At 34.9% G+C, this 16,025-nt stretch overlaps 1 pseudogene; it reads right to left on the reverse strand.

Annotated features, from left to right (window-relative positions):
- Window positions 1-9,540: 9,540 nt before the first annotated feature.
- Window positions 9,541-13,828, reverse strand: LOC120073625 (annotated as a pseudogene).
- Between the last annotated feature and the right edge of the window lie 2,197 nt (window positions 13,829-16,025).

Here is a 16,025-nt window from a genome sequence, read left to right on the forward strand (position 1 = left end):
TAGGTAATTTTATATGTTATAATTTTACTTAGTTTTTCAATAGTTGCAATCTTGGATTTTAATTTATTTCATTTCTTTATAATTTTTATAATTAAATAAAATTAGAAATTAAAATCAACATAAAGAGTTGCATACTAACTTGGGTTAAAATAATTTTTTTAAATAGTTTTAAAATATGATTCACGTAGGCCTAAGTTCACAATGTTTCTAATAAGATTAGAAATAAGTTTAATCTTTTTAATTAGTTTAATAGGATTAAATTGGTTTTCAACAAAAGATTAAAGTTGTAGCAAATGTATGTATAAGGGATCTTTGTCTAAGGACAGTTCTGTCTAGGTTGGGGCATTTAAGCTGACGGAAATGGAATATCCTGATGAACGAAATCTTTTTGGTGTCTCTCCCGAAAGACTGCCAATCAAATAATATTTATAAATCACCGCATGAACTACTCATACTAACTGGTAGTACAATCGACAGGTCCGAGGTCGAACCTCAGGGAAGCACGGAAGATCGTTGAACCATAACATATAACTTAAACTCCTTGCTTATGCCTAGCCCAATTAAGTTAGAATCCTAACCGATGATCCTAATTATTTAATTAGTTAAACATGCTCAAATGAATCCATAATAAACATGATTAACCAACCGTATTAAGCTCTAGGGATGAAACGAAGATGAGTGTTTAACTTCCTCCTTCTAATTAAACATGGTTTCTCTCGATTGATAGGACAAACTACTATTCATTATAGACAATGAATTACAAGCCTAACTAACCTATTGCTTCCTTTGAGATTAACCTATAATTATATGTCACATAGTACAAGTTATCTCTAAGCAATAAAATCACACAAGGAATCATTGGTCGTTAATCAATAATAGAATCATGCCATTCATGAAGGCAAATCTCATATTGAAACTCATAAACAAGATCATATACATCATAAAGTTAGATTCTCCCAAAATAACATTGAGTCCTCCAAATCCCTAAGCTACAAGCCGACATCTACTTGATTAATTACAAAATGAACACCCAAAGAAGAAAGTGGAAGAGAGAAGAGAGAAGAGAGGGAAAAAGGGTTGGGAGCCTGAATGGGAGTGATTTTTTTTTTTTTTTTTAATGATTTTTGCCTTAAAACAAAGAAGAAATATTATATAGCAAGTGTCACAGCGTTGCAACCCTGCGACAGACAATGTGCGTGAGGCCTTCATCACAATTCAGAGCATTGCAACATTGCTTTGTCTTCGCGAGAGTACAAGGCTATTGCCTTGTAGCGTTGCGTAACGCTCCATCTAGGGGCATTTTGCCTTTCACATCATTTTGAAGTTTGGTTGCTCAAATTAGCTCATAATTGCTCCAAATTAACCCCGAACAGCTCGTAACAACTGAATCCACCTCAAAGATGTTCAATACCTATAAAATCATTAAATTAACACATTAAACATCGTAACGACCTAGAATTAAGAAGAGAAAAATAACACATTTTTTGTGCTATCACACTTTTACTTGGGAACTGACCTGGAAGATAAATTAGATAGATTTGCTACAAGCATGCAATTGTTGATTAAAAAGGTTACTAAAATGTAATGAACATTAATCAAAGTAGTTTAACTATCCAAAGTAAATGTTACTATTGGGAAAACTTAAACAATCATTTAGTAAAAATAAGTAGTCATATTTTTCCTAACTTAAATTAATCCTAGGTAAATCGTTCGGTGGGAGAAAAATGGAGTATATGATACTTCATTGTTTCTATCATGTTTCTCCCTCATTATTCACATCGTGAGACCTACACTCGGCCTCGAGGCATCTTTGCTTGTGTCCCCCTACGGGTGGTGTTTGTATAAGTCAATACCACGGTGAATAGAGAGAGTATTTATAGTAAGTGGGAGTGAGACGTGTATCAACACATCCCACGGTCTTTCTCATTAGTTTGTGGTAAATTTTCATGCTCGGCCTTGAGGCACCTTTGCTTGTGTCCCCTTACGGATGACATTTGCATGACTTTTTACTCAAACTTCAAAAATGGATAGGATTGCTTTAGTTTTTTCCCTAATCGCTTTTTCCCTATGGTTAGCTCATTGAGGCAAAGCTCTAGAATCTAAAATGAGGGATTACACTTACAGGAAAATTTTAAGCTAGTAAACAATTTTTAGATCGAACAATGGTGACTAATAATTATAGAAACAAATAGTTGTTTTGTTTATTGGTTAAGATGGCCTCATTTCAGCAAAGAGGTACCTGATCACTCTAAGGTGGCTTTTACCTTGCCTCATTGATATATCATTGCAAAATAGATGTCACATAGAGTGCATTAAATTTTTTTGCTAAATTTGATTGATTTTTCCATATGGGTAATGCATGGATTACTAATATAAATAAATTGTATGTTTTAGCGAATTTATCAAAATGATTTCCATGACACTTAACATGCTTTCTGCCGATAAATTAACTGGCGATAATTACATAACCTAGAAAAATACAATCAATACAGTTCTGACCATCGATGATTTGAGATTTGTCCTCGTTGAGGTCCTCAAGTCCTTGCTCCAAATTCCACTCGAAATGTTCGGGAGGCATACGAATGCTGGGTACGGGCAAATGAAAAGGCCTAAGTATACATCTTGGCAAGCCTTTCTGAGGTCTTGACCAAGAAATATGAGCCTATGCTCACTGCCTGTGAGATCATGGAGTCCCTGTAGGGAATATTTGGACAACTGTCCACTCAACTCAGGCATGATGCACTCAAATTCATCTTTAATGGCTGCATACCAAAAGAGGTCTTTGTTTGAGAACACGTTCTGAACATGATGGTCCACTTTAATGTGACTGAGATGAACGGGTCTATCGTTGATAAGGCCAATCAGGTTAGATTCATCCTGAAAACTTTACCTGAAAGTTTCCTATAGTTCCATATCAATGCTGTTATGAAAAGGATTGGCTACAACCTGACCACCTTGCTTAACGAGCTACAAACTTACCAATTCTTGATGAAAGTCAAGGAACAGAAGGATGAGACAAATGTTGCTTCATCCTTAAAGAAGTTTATAGAGGTTTGACCTCTGGAACTAAGTATATACCTTCCTCTTCCGGCTCCAAAAAGTAGAAGGAGAAGAAAGGTGGAAAGGGGAAGGTTAACCTACCAGTCACTGACCAAAAGGGCAAGAAGGCCAAGGCTACAAAGGGAATATGTTTCCATTGCAGCCAGAAGAGACATTAGAGAAGGAATTGTCCCAACGCTTGGCAGAAAATAAGAAGGCCAAGCAAGGTAAATACGATTTACTTGTATTGAAAACTTACTTAATGGAGAATGATGGTTCGACCTGGATAATTGATTTGGGAGCCACTAATCATGCTTGTTCTTCATTTCAGGGAATTAGCTCCTGGCAGCAACTGGAGGCTAGTGAGATGGTGGAACTGGACACGTCGTCTTAGCTATGATAGTGGGAGGACTTCGGCTCTACTTATAGAAATGATATATTTTATTAGATAATGTATATGTGGTTCCAGGCTTGAAAAGGAACCTGTAAAATGTTTGGTTGAACAAAATTACTCTTTAAATGTTAATATAAATAAAGTTTTTTTTTTTTTTTTTAACAAGAATGGAGTACATATTTGTTTTGCAGATCTCGAAGATAATTTTTGTGTGCTAAGACCGTTAATAGCAAAAACTCTCATAAATACTGAACTATATAAGATCGCGGTAACTCAGAATAAAAGACAAAAAAATTTTCCTAAAGAAAATGCCCATCTTTGGCACCTAAGAATTAAGACACATAAATCTCAATAGGATTGAGAGACTGGTTAAGAAGGGACTTTTAAGCGAGTTAGAAGAAAATTCTTTACCTGTATGTAAGTCATGCCTTGAAGGCAAAATGACTAAAAGATATTTGGTTGGAAAAGGTCACACAACCAAAGAACCCTTAGAGCTTGTACATTTAGACCTCTACGATGAATGTTAAGGCAAGAGGAGGGTTTGAATATTTCATCACTTTTACTGATGATTATTCTAGATATAGGTATGTTTATTTAATACAACATAAGTCTAAAGTCCTTGAAAAGTTCAGGGAGTACAAGGTTGAAGTTGAAAATGTATTAAATAAAACAATTAAAACATTTCGATCTGATTGAGGTAGAGAGTACATGGATATGAAATTCCAGAACATTTGATAGAACATAAAATTGTATCCCAACTCTTAGCAATTAGTACACCTTAGCAGAATGGTGTATCAGAAAAGAGAAATAGAACCCTGTTAGACATGGTTCAATATATGATATGTTATGCTTTCTTACCTAACTTGTTTTGAGGTTATGCAGTACAGACTGCAACCTACATTTGAACTTTGTTCCATCCAAAAGTGTTACTGGAACTCCTTTGGAGTTATGGAATGATCGTAAAGGTAGTTTACACCATTTCAGGATCTGAGGTTGCCCAGCGCATGTGCTTGGGAAAATCCTAAGAATTTGGAACCTCATTCAAAATTGTGCCTATTTGTAGGTTACCCCAAAGGAACAAGAGGTGATTACTTCTACGATCCTAAAGATAATAAAGTATTTATATCGACAAACGCTACTTTTTTAGAAGAGAACCAATAAAGGAGCATAAGCCCTGCAGTAAGATAGTGTTAAGTTAACTTTCCAATGAAACTACTGAACCTTCAATAAGAATTATTGAAGAGCTCAATACCTCAACAAGAGTTATTGAAGTTGGTTTATCTAGTAGGTCACATCCACCTCAAACATTGAGGGAGCCTCAACGTAGTGGGAGGGTTGCAAACCCACCTATACGTTATATGGGTTTAAAACAAACCCTAGCTATCATAGCCGATGGCGATGTTGAGAATCCATTGTCTTATAAGAAGGCAATGGAGGATGTTGACAAAGATGAATGGACAAAAGGCATGGATCTTAAAATGGAGTCTATGTGCTTTAATTCAGTTTGAGATCTTATAGATCAACCTAATGGGGTAATTCCAGGACTATTTAAGGGTCACCGGCAAAGTATGGGTCTACGAGACATGCCACATCTAGTCTAGGGCAAGTGGGAGATTTTGTACTAGGCACATATTATGCCCTAGTTTCTTGTTTTGTGTACTTTTATGATGTACACCACTAGTTTTAGGAAAAGTGGGAGATCGTTGGGGTTAATGTCCTAAATCTCGTGGGTTCTATAGTTTGTAATTGTATTGTACAAATAGTTTACTTATTTAATAAAATCTAAGGTATTTTATTTGACATTTAGTAGCATTAACCCACAAAATCAATAAAAAAAACTTCTAAGGTTATCTTCTGTAGCTTAAATGTGTATGTGGAGACATACATTTGGATCATGTTTAAGTGATAACCTGAACAGTCTGTAGTAGATAGATAAGATTAGGTACCATATCTTGGTGACGCTATGAATACGACTTGCTTTGTAGATGTTACAATTTTTTTAAAGTTCTAAAAATGATATAATCCTGATCATTTATGTAGAGACATGTGAGCAAGGGTGTTCTATACAAAAAGGTTTGTATAAGATCGGACCACGAAGTGAATAGTCTTACTATATAACACTGTTAATAGTAGAAACTTACATTTCACTAGGATGACCATAGATGATATTGAAGGAGTATATCAGCATGCAGTAGAAGCAACAAGGATCGATAAACATTCTATTTCATTAATTTTGGTTATAAATAAAGCATGCTCATACAATAATAAGAGGGTTTTAAGACATACTTTTGTAGAACCTCTTGAAACTCGAATTCAGCTACAAATCTTCTCCAAATCTTATTGTGAACAACCTCAAGGCCTTCCCTACTATTCTCTTGGAGCCTTAAATTGAGTTGTGGGACTCAAAATAAGCTTGAATGAAGGGAATTTGGAGAAGAAACTCACTGATGCAACTTGAAGAACACATTCTTCAACCTCACAAGTTTTCAACAAAACTTCAGTAAGTTCAAACAGTTTGCATGCTCGATTCTCAGCTCAATCTTTCCTATTTATTGCAAGACCATCATGCAAAGAAGAAGGTTGCATGAAGAACACCTCATGCTTGGAAGATTCAATCAAGAATCAAGTGGGAATTGAGTGAGCTCCTTCAAGGTGATAGTGGAGTTCTCCCACTTTTTCCATTTTGTGTTTTCAAATTTTGATTTTCAAAATGATTTCTAAAATCAATTTTGTTTTTCAAAATTAAAACTTTATTAATTTTACAAAATCAATTTCATAAATTAATTTTCTAATAAAATTAATAATAAATAATTAATTAAACAATCTAATTAATTCTAACTAATTTAATATAAATATTAAATTAGTTTTACACAAATTCCACCATCATGTATCCCCACATCATGAATTTAATATTTAAATCATATTTAAATACTAATTGATTCTCCAATTCCGTTTAATTCCAAAATTAAACACGTAATTATATCACATATAATTACTAATTTCCTTAATTCTAATTTGAATGTTTCAAATTAATTTATCATGCTAATCTAAGGCTAATCCATTTACGAGCTAGTAGGGGGACCTTTGGACCTACAGATCATGGGCTCCAACGATCCGAGATTAATTGTCTAAACTTTGTACACCAAATTAACCTCCATTCGTTAACTAATGGGTCACTCCACTAAAGCCCATAGTTGCATTCCCTTCACTGTAGATATATTATGTCCACTTGTTGTAACCATCATTAGTAAGTTAACCCTTCACAGGTTGTTCGTAATAACGACTGGGTCAAAAGTCTGTTTTACCCCCGAGATTATCTCTTGTTTCTTAAGTTCCACTGATCCTCTAATGAACAATTGGTTTGTGATCCGATCAATAAATCGAGTCCTCTCAGGCCAATGAGAGGGTGGGGCCCCTTGCTCAAGACCCGAAGTCAGCACTTAAGGGAACAACCTCTCTACTATCTCTGAAAGCGGGTAGGATTGAATTCCATCTTGCACCCTATGTCCCCAGCTATCTACCCATTCTTACCCTTGAAATGGAGGTTTATTGAGCCGATGCTGTTGAGCCAACCCTCACCTATGCAAATCTAAGGATAATCTTAAATAAATCGGAGTTCATAGTTAGCTCAGGATTAAGGTCAAGTTACCTAGGTCATCGCTTTGAAATAGTCAGCCTTAAACAGTAAACAACGTTATAAAGTAAGAGTGACTGATTTCGTGGTCCGATCTTGTAGAAACCCATTGCATAGGATACCCCTACTCCTCATGTCATAACGTGTACGAATTAGGATCACTTCGTCTGTAGCACTTTACAACTCTTTGTAACAACTATAGAGTGGGCCACATCCAATAGTGTTACCAGAATAAGGCACCCAACCTTATTTATATACTATAGATCATTTTGACTATTTACTCGAATCTGATCCACTTTTATGTCTCTTATAAAGACTAAGTACTGTAATAGTCATGGATATTTTAGTTTATTGGATAAATTTCTAAAATGAAAGAAGCAATTCATATATTCAATAACAACTTATTGGATTTTCAGACACTAGAAGAAATTTGGGCTTTAATGTCGGTTGCCAACCGACATTAAAGATAGTGTTATTAAAGCCCTTTAATGTCTGTTGCCTTTAAGTTTTAAATCGACATTAAAGGGCCTCAATAACACTAATAACACAGCCTTCAATGTCAGTTGCAACTGACATTGAAGGTCTTTAATGTCGGTTGCAATCGACATTGAAGGTCTTTAATATCAGTTCAATGTCGGTTGCAACCGACATTAAAGGTCATGATATTGAAGGTCTTTAATGTTGGTTGCAATCGACATTAAAGGTCTTTAGTGATTAAAGGTCTTTAATGTTGATTGCAATCGACATTAAAGCCTGTTTTATTTTAATTCTTAACCGACATTGAAGCCCGAATTTGTCCTTTTTTTTAAATTCCATTGCCGAATCCATTTTTTTGGTTAAATAAGTTAAAAACGACATTATATGTCTCGTGTTGGGTCAGGAAATGTCTGTGCTTTATATTAAAAAGTATAAAAAAATTTGCTTGGCGAGCCTATCAATATTTGTCTTCCACCTATGAATTTATCCATAAACAAGAATCAATATTTCCAATCCATTACATATACTCATCAATATTTTTCTTCCACCTATGAATTTATCCACCAAAATTTGCAAAATAATACCAAAACTAGATTTTCATATAATACAACTTACACCAAAGCCATCATTTCTCTCATTCACAAATATCAATTAGTACTAATTCCATGAATAAACAAGAATCACAATACCACGAATACAGCTTCCAATAATAAACAGATCATGTCTTCCACCTATGAATTTATCCATAAACAAGAATCACAATACCAGAACCAGACTTTCATAGAATACTTACACCAAGCCATCATTTCTCTCATTCACAAATATCATATTAGTACTAATTCCATTCACAAAGATCATGGTTAGATAAATTTACATTCATTCTAAGCTAGCATTTTCATTCTATTGAGACAAAAAACAAGAATTACATCTTTACACAAATCGGCCAATAAAACTTGTCCATTGGGTCCAAATTACGTCGATCTTTCATTGCGTACATGCATCTTTTGTATTGAACTACAAAAAGGAAAAAAAAAAAGATAAATTCAACATAAGTTTACGTCCATTTATTAAATTAAAGCTAGTACTATGTAAAAAATAAATAATTTACGTACGAGACTAGCATATTCAACTAAAAAGTTTTACATTATCCATATAACTAAAAAATAAAAAGCCCCCTAAAGCAACACCAAAACTTCAAGCATCTAAAAAGCATACCAATGGATACAAGACTTCAATCAAATGAAACCACAAAAAACATCTCCAACTAAAAGATGCTATCGAGGGTCAATCTTAGATTATCTAAACAAGATTCCAAAGACGAATTAGATTCAAATTGTATGTAACTAAAAGCAAATACAACACAGAAATACATCACTGAACTTCTGCCATCTATCTGTCACAATTGCATTTTACCTTCCTAAATCGAAACTAAATGTTAATCAATGTATGAGCATAGACAAATGTTAGTGACGCCCCAAGCTGCAAGATGTTTTGTTCGTTTTAATGCAGATGACTTTGGTGACTTTTTACATCTAAAGGGTTAACCATAACTTAGGATGTTAATCAATCATGATAACTTCTAAACTCAGCAACAATAACATAAAAAGAAGTACTTTTTTTCTACAACTAAGATACAACGCAAGCCTCTGTCTCCCAACAATGCGAACAAGATCTTTAAGCCTTGTAAGATCCATTTGTCCATTGTTGAACACATACTGCGACAGAACCAAGAAACATACAACATTTAAAGCCATTGTGGGCGGTTCGAAAATAGTTTACTTAAGACAAATGAAATCTTTATTATCTTCTATATTCAAGTACTACAATAGCTCAACAAGGTTCAGTGTTCCAGAATTTCAGAACCACATTACACTAACTCCATTTCAGGCAATAAATTAAGCAATATCATCGTAAATAGATAAAAGAAAAGAACTTATTGAAGTAACAATGGCATGGCTAGCTCCTTCTTCAATATAACTAGAAGCATTTTCTGAATTTATCCCAATGCCTCACGTTCTGCTCTCTCCTTCTTTACCTGCAAAACATACCTAAAGCGGGAAAAGAATTACCTTTAGCTTCATTCATTCAGCTTTCTTCGGTTTAATAAAGATAAATATCAACAAAGATCAATACAAATGAGATTGTTTAATTACCAAACGAAGTCATTTACCCTAAAGTTTAAAGGGAAAATGCTAAAGAAGCTATGTACCAACAGTCTAGCAAGACATCGAATGAAATTTGGTGGAATAAGATAGGTCAACATCAAGTAGAAAGCAATGGTAGGATGTGTAACGACCTAACCCCCTAGGACTTAGGTTAGATCGTTACTAAAATAAATGCATGTATAAAATTTAAAACGACGCTCAGTTATGTTGAAATAAATGTTAATTAAACAAGAGAAGTTCAAAAGACATTTATTAAATGCAATTATTAAAACAATAATAGGGTACCCATAATTCGTAAAGACTATTAAAAGTATATAAAAGAAATAATCCTTAATAATAAGTTTAAGACAGTAAAACTAAACATTAAGAAAAAAAAAAATAAGGACTCTAAATGTCATGATGTGGAAGCTTAAAAACTAGTCCCAGTGGCACGATCACGAATTCCACTGCACCATCGCCGGTGCATCTTTACCCTTACCTGAAACGTCAACATAAGAAAGAATGAGCATGAAATACTCAGTAAGTAACCCCACCACTGGGGTCAGGCTAGACATCTATGTCCTTTAGATACCCACCTATGGCATATAAGCACATGAAACAAACAAGAGATTGAGTCCTATCCTATTGTAGTTAAGTATGCCCACAAAACTAGTGAATCCCGAAGGAAACACAAAACTGGTGAATCCCGAAGGAAACAAAAAACTGGTGAATCCCGAAAGAAACACAAACTGGTGAATCCCGAAGGAAACACAAACTGGTGAATCCCGAAGGAAACACAAAACTAGTGAATCCCAAAGGAAACACAAACTGGTGAATCCCGAAGGAACACAAATTGGTGAATCCCGAAGGAAACACAAATTGGTGAATCCCGAAGGAAACACAAAACTGGTTGAGCATCCTAACTAATCAATAAGGATAATTCCATATAGTCTCACGTTTCTAAAAGAATCACATCGTTAAAATTCCAAAACATACATGAAATCCTTGGTACCATGGCTCCATCACATACAACATAATCCTCAACAAACATATTATACAACATTCCATGTAAACCTTAACAATCATAATTTTCTACAACATACAAGTATGCCTCAACCCAAGCAGATCAGACGTCGCACATATGAAAACACAATACCATCACATAACTAACGATTGTGTATTTAAATAAATTCAGAACTCGTGCCAAAACATACATTTGATTCAGGTCAATACTATCAATCAATATGCTAACAATTTACCATAACATACACTCACCATGCTAGCAATACAACTAAAGCCTGGCTTTGTGGGCAGTTCTAGTGGTTAGATTACTTACCTTAATCGAAATTCCACAGATAAATCTCCGACAACCAAACGATGACCGCGATTTGAAATAACGACCCTACCATACGAATACAACCAATAAAATTTCAGTCCAATAAATAATTGCGACACCATCAGATTCAAAACCAAACCCCAAAAGCTTGCCGAAGGAACTTGATTAACAACTACTCCAAATCTCCTTCCAACAGATTTAACTCCCAATGGACGACAGCTTGGAACCTTAAAGATACAAGGGTTAAGTCAACTTAATTCAGTAATCAAAGCGTGCTCAACAACCAATAATAAGGACCATAACTCTCAACCAAAACTCTTGACGAATGGTCTTGAATCCGCTGGACAGGTCGCTGCTGTGATTTCAAGCTCAAATCTAAAATCAAAATAATGTGACTAATTTAATCCTTAATCCAACTTGAGTGGCCATGCCAAAATTTTTCAAGAAACCCAACCACCAAAATAGATACTTACCAAAAATCTAAGAAGTCAAGCTGTTGGAAGACGGTGCAACACGCGGCGGTCAGAAGGTTTGATCGACGGTGGCGGGCGGTTGGTCAGGGGGCTGGAGTCGGGCGACGACGTTCGTGGGCTAGGAGCGGCGGCAACTCAGTCGCTCTCCGGCTGGGCGAGCGGTGCACCCGACGGCGACTCTCCAGCCGGGCGAGCGTGCGACGTCGGGTTTCGGTAGTGAGGAGGTCGGCAGTAAGAGAGGTCGTGACCGACAGTGAGGGAGACGGCAACAAGATGGGTTTGGCTTGTGCGGCGAAGGGGGGTCCGTGACCGGCAGGAGGAAAATTTTGGGGGAGAGGGTTTTTCATGTGGTGAGGGAGAAGGGATGGGTTTTATTTTTATTTTATAATAATAATAATAATAATAACTAAAAAGGAAATAATATAATTACATTTAAATCATTTTCTTAATCTACTTTATACTATTTATTTCCTTTTCTTTTCAAAAGAAAATTAATTCCTGCCATTAGTTTTCAAATTGAATTTCAAAAATTGAATAATTTTCACGTCAACACTTAAATTCTCGCACTTATACTTCAAATCTAAAATTCCAAACATGCCCTCCAACTAAGGGCAATTACTGAATTTTCAACTAATAAAGTTACTGAAAATTACATTATTATTAAATAAAATAAAAAAATGTGGGATGTTATAGGATGTGCCACACACAATCCCCACAACTATTCAATAAGTAGTATTCCAAGAAATCAAAGGAGTTGTAGAACGCATATGCAGCATCATGCGACCCTACTTTCTGCTATTATGCAGTTTAAATTAACACAAATTTTATTCATCTAAGCTGAGACATTAATACTAAACAATTTGACACAACGAGTAGAACAATTGAGTAGGTTATTTTGCACTGATCATCAAATCATCAACCTTGCTCTATCTTATTTTTATCCAGCCTTCCTTCCATACTCGCCAGTAAATAAAAATCAAAGAATCCAGATTAATCAAATAAAAAAAAAATTACTGCCACACATTTTACTTTATTTGCATGTGATAAAGCAATTTCGCTCGTATAATGTTTTTGAAAATAATATAAGAATTAGGATTAACAGCGAAGATTTGGTGGTAGTGCATGAAAATCACTCGTATAAACTCGTATAATGTTACAATCAGAACAAATCAAGAATTCAACCACAAACAAAGGCCTAACAAGTAATTTATTTACTTTAAAAGAAAACATATCCAGGATTCATACATATATTACCCAAAAGCTGATATCTATCTAGATCATGAAACCTGAAATCATGAAAAAGACAATAGAGGACAGAACGAGAAATCTTGAAGGGGAATTCAATAAAATTAGAACTACACTAGATAAACAATTCAACTGTAATGCAAGTACATAGCAAGATACCATCTAGGCTAACAGATGGTAAATAATATCAAAATCAATAACTCCCAAATACAGGTCATAAGATACAAAACTCTAAGAACCATGACTGACACTACGATATAGAGTAGCTGCCTCATTTCCATGAACACGACCAGACATTTTTCACTCTTTTTTTACCACAAATTTTTTTCACTTTAAATAATAAAGCGAGAGATATGAAATAATGGAAAGATTTATAAGTGCCAGCATATCCTGGAGATAGCTTCTGAATGGTGTTTGCATGGCCTGCCAAAAGAATGAAATAATTCAAACTAATAATCATCTAACTACTATTTAGAATTCAACATCCTATGCTTAGTTGGGGAAAAACAACAAAACCCAATACAATCAAGAGTTAGTTCCCAGTGACCATGAAAAATTATAGAAATTTAACCATAAAAAAAATACTAGATTTCGAGAATATTGCACACTCAACAATTATATTAAGAGCATGTTGAATACAGAAATAAAACTGAAGATTATTCGGTTATGATAAACATATAACACATTTCTGTTTTTTCGGTGAGGCTCGAATCGATCTAAGGAAGAGATAAACATCTATAGTAGGAAAAAACTTGAAGATCATCAGGAAGGTACTGATGCTTCATGGAAAGGTCCATGGCCCACTTCAAATGCTGATTGCCCGCATCAACAACCTCCCTGGGGAGTCGATTCAAAGCCTCATTCACATCAATATCATAATATGGATCATACAGATCGAATCGAAGACCTAACATAGTGACACAACCCAAAATCAATCTCCACGGAACAAAATTCGAAATCAACGCCCTAGAAAAAAAAAACGATTAGGGTTTCAATTACCATAATTACGGAGGCGTTAGGTCGATCTGGCGATGAATCCCCAATTTTCTTCTTTAAATCGATGAAGGACTGCAAAAAGGACGCCATTTCGTTCTCTCTCCTTTATTCCTCCGAAAAAATTTACTCTCTGATTTTTCCGTTAGAACAAGATTGGTTAATGAACATGAACTAAGTTGCACAATGGCTAGATCTGGCGTATGACTTGCAGATTGGTGAGAGTGAGAGAGAGAGAAAGAAAGATCAGAACTTCAGGCGGTGGATCTACTTTTTCGTGGGTTAGAGAGAGAGTTCGACAGAGGAGAGAGAGAGAGAGAGAGAGAGAGAGAGAGAGAAGGCTCACTAGCGATGCTAGGCGATGGACGGTGAGGCGATCGAAGAAAGGGTCTTGGCCAGGGAATGTGTAGTTGAGGAAGGCAACGTGGGAAAGGTTTGGACAGAGAAGAAGAAGAAGATTGGGGATTTAATTTGAGGGTCAATTTTTTTTCTTTTACACAATATATATATTAGTTTTTCTTAATTTTTTTATTGATAATTGGGGAAGGCGGGAAATGAAAATGGGAGAGAGGGAAACAAAAAAAATTGACCTACAATGTCGTTTTTAAACAGACATTATAGGTACACCTACAATGTCGGTTTAAAACTGACATTAAAGATCCATTTTTTTTAAGAAACCGACACTGTACATCCATTTTAATTTTTCCCAACCGACATCAAAGCCCAGATTTCTTGTAGTGAGAATAAGTTTTATTGTTTATGAACCACGAGTTTTAAGACATAAAACCCAACAGGCATGACCTGAATCCTGAGTGAGTTGTGAACTCTTGCCTATAAAGGCAGTCCTTTGATCTGCATGGTTGAGAGTGGCCAATTTTTCGACTCAATATGTCTACCATTTTGGGGATTCGTCTGATTGGTGAGCTTGGAACACAACTACATAAGACAGAATTCACTCATTTCCTAATGTTGGGGTAAGTAGATAAATTGCTCCTTTAAGGGCTGATTTCGGGTCTTGAACAATGTGGCACCACATGTTCTCTTGGCTCGAGAAGGGTTTGGGCATAGTTGGACTATGACTTATTGTTCATTAGAAGGATCGGTGTTACTTAAGGAGTTAGATGTAACTATAGGGGCAAAACAATAATTTTGGGAAGGGATCAAGTCTTGAGTGGAAGTGTGTGAATGCCTTGCATCTCGTTCTTTTAGTTTAAATGAAAAAAAATCAACCAAAAAAAAAAGAGAACAAAACAGAGGACAAACTTATAGATCAACATGCTTAGAAAATAAGAGAAAATGAAAAGAAAATTATCACATACCTTTGTTCCCGAACTCTTCACGATTTCCTTGTCGTCTTCTCCAAAACGATTCTCCAACGAACAATAGACACCACCATAAGTGAGACCTCGTTATTCTCTAGGAACCAAGGAGAGAAGAGTGGTCTCTTACACCTTGGTTGAGTAAGAAGAATAGAGAATATGGAAAATTAGAGGCTAGGGTTTCATTTCACTAAATGAATTCCCTTGCCTTAATTTTGGCAAAATGATGAATTTATATGGAGACTTTCTCCATAGCTTTCCACAATTACCCTTAGGGCTAATTTAACTAAATAACCATTATTTAATTAATTAGCCCATTAATTAAATAATCATATTAAGTCCAATTTAATATTTATTTTATTAATTAATAAACATCATATGTTTATTTGTCCCCATCTCTCAAAATTAATTAATTAATTCTTTACGAATCAAATTTATAAGAATTTAAAAATTGAATCCTATTCAAATATTTCTCTCTTAATTATAGATCAGATTTATAATTTACCATATTATATTAATCTCATTAATATGTTCTTCCATCAATTGATTTGAACAATTCAAATCATTCCTCTTTTCCTTTAGTAAGTTAGCAAAGGGACCTTATAGATTTGCAGATTATAAGCTCCAATGATATGAGATTAATTAATTAAACTCTTTAATAAAACTAATCAATATTCATTAACTACCAGGCACTTCACTAAAGATTGATAGCTTCACTCTTCACACTGTAGATATATTTTTGTATCCACGGATATAACCAATTAATAATGAGTCAACCCTTCACAAATCACTCATAACTACAATTGGTCAAATTACAGTTTTACCCCTATAGTTACATCTAACTCCTTAAGTACAACTGATCCCTCTAATGAACAAACAATTTATAGTCCAACTATAAACTAACACCTCTCGAGCCAGTGAGAGGTTGAGGCCTCAATTTTCAAGACCCAAAATTAGTTATTAAGGGAGAA

This window comes from Benincasa hispida, chromosome 1 (assembly GCF_009727055.1).
Source record: "Benincasa hispida cultivar B227 chromosome 1, ASM972705v1, whole genome shotgun sequence".
Lineage (NCBI taxonomy): Eukaryota > Viridiplantae > Streptophyta > Magnoliopsida > Cucurbitales > Cucurbitaceae > Benincasa > Benincasa hispida.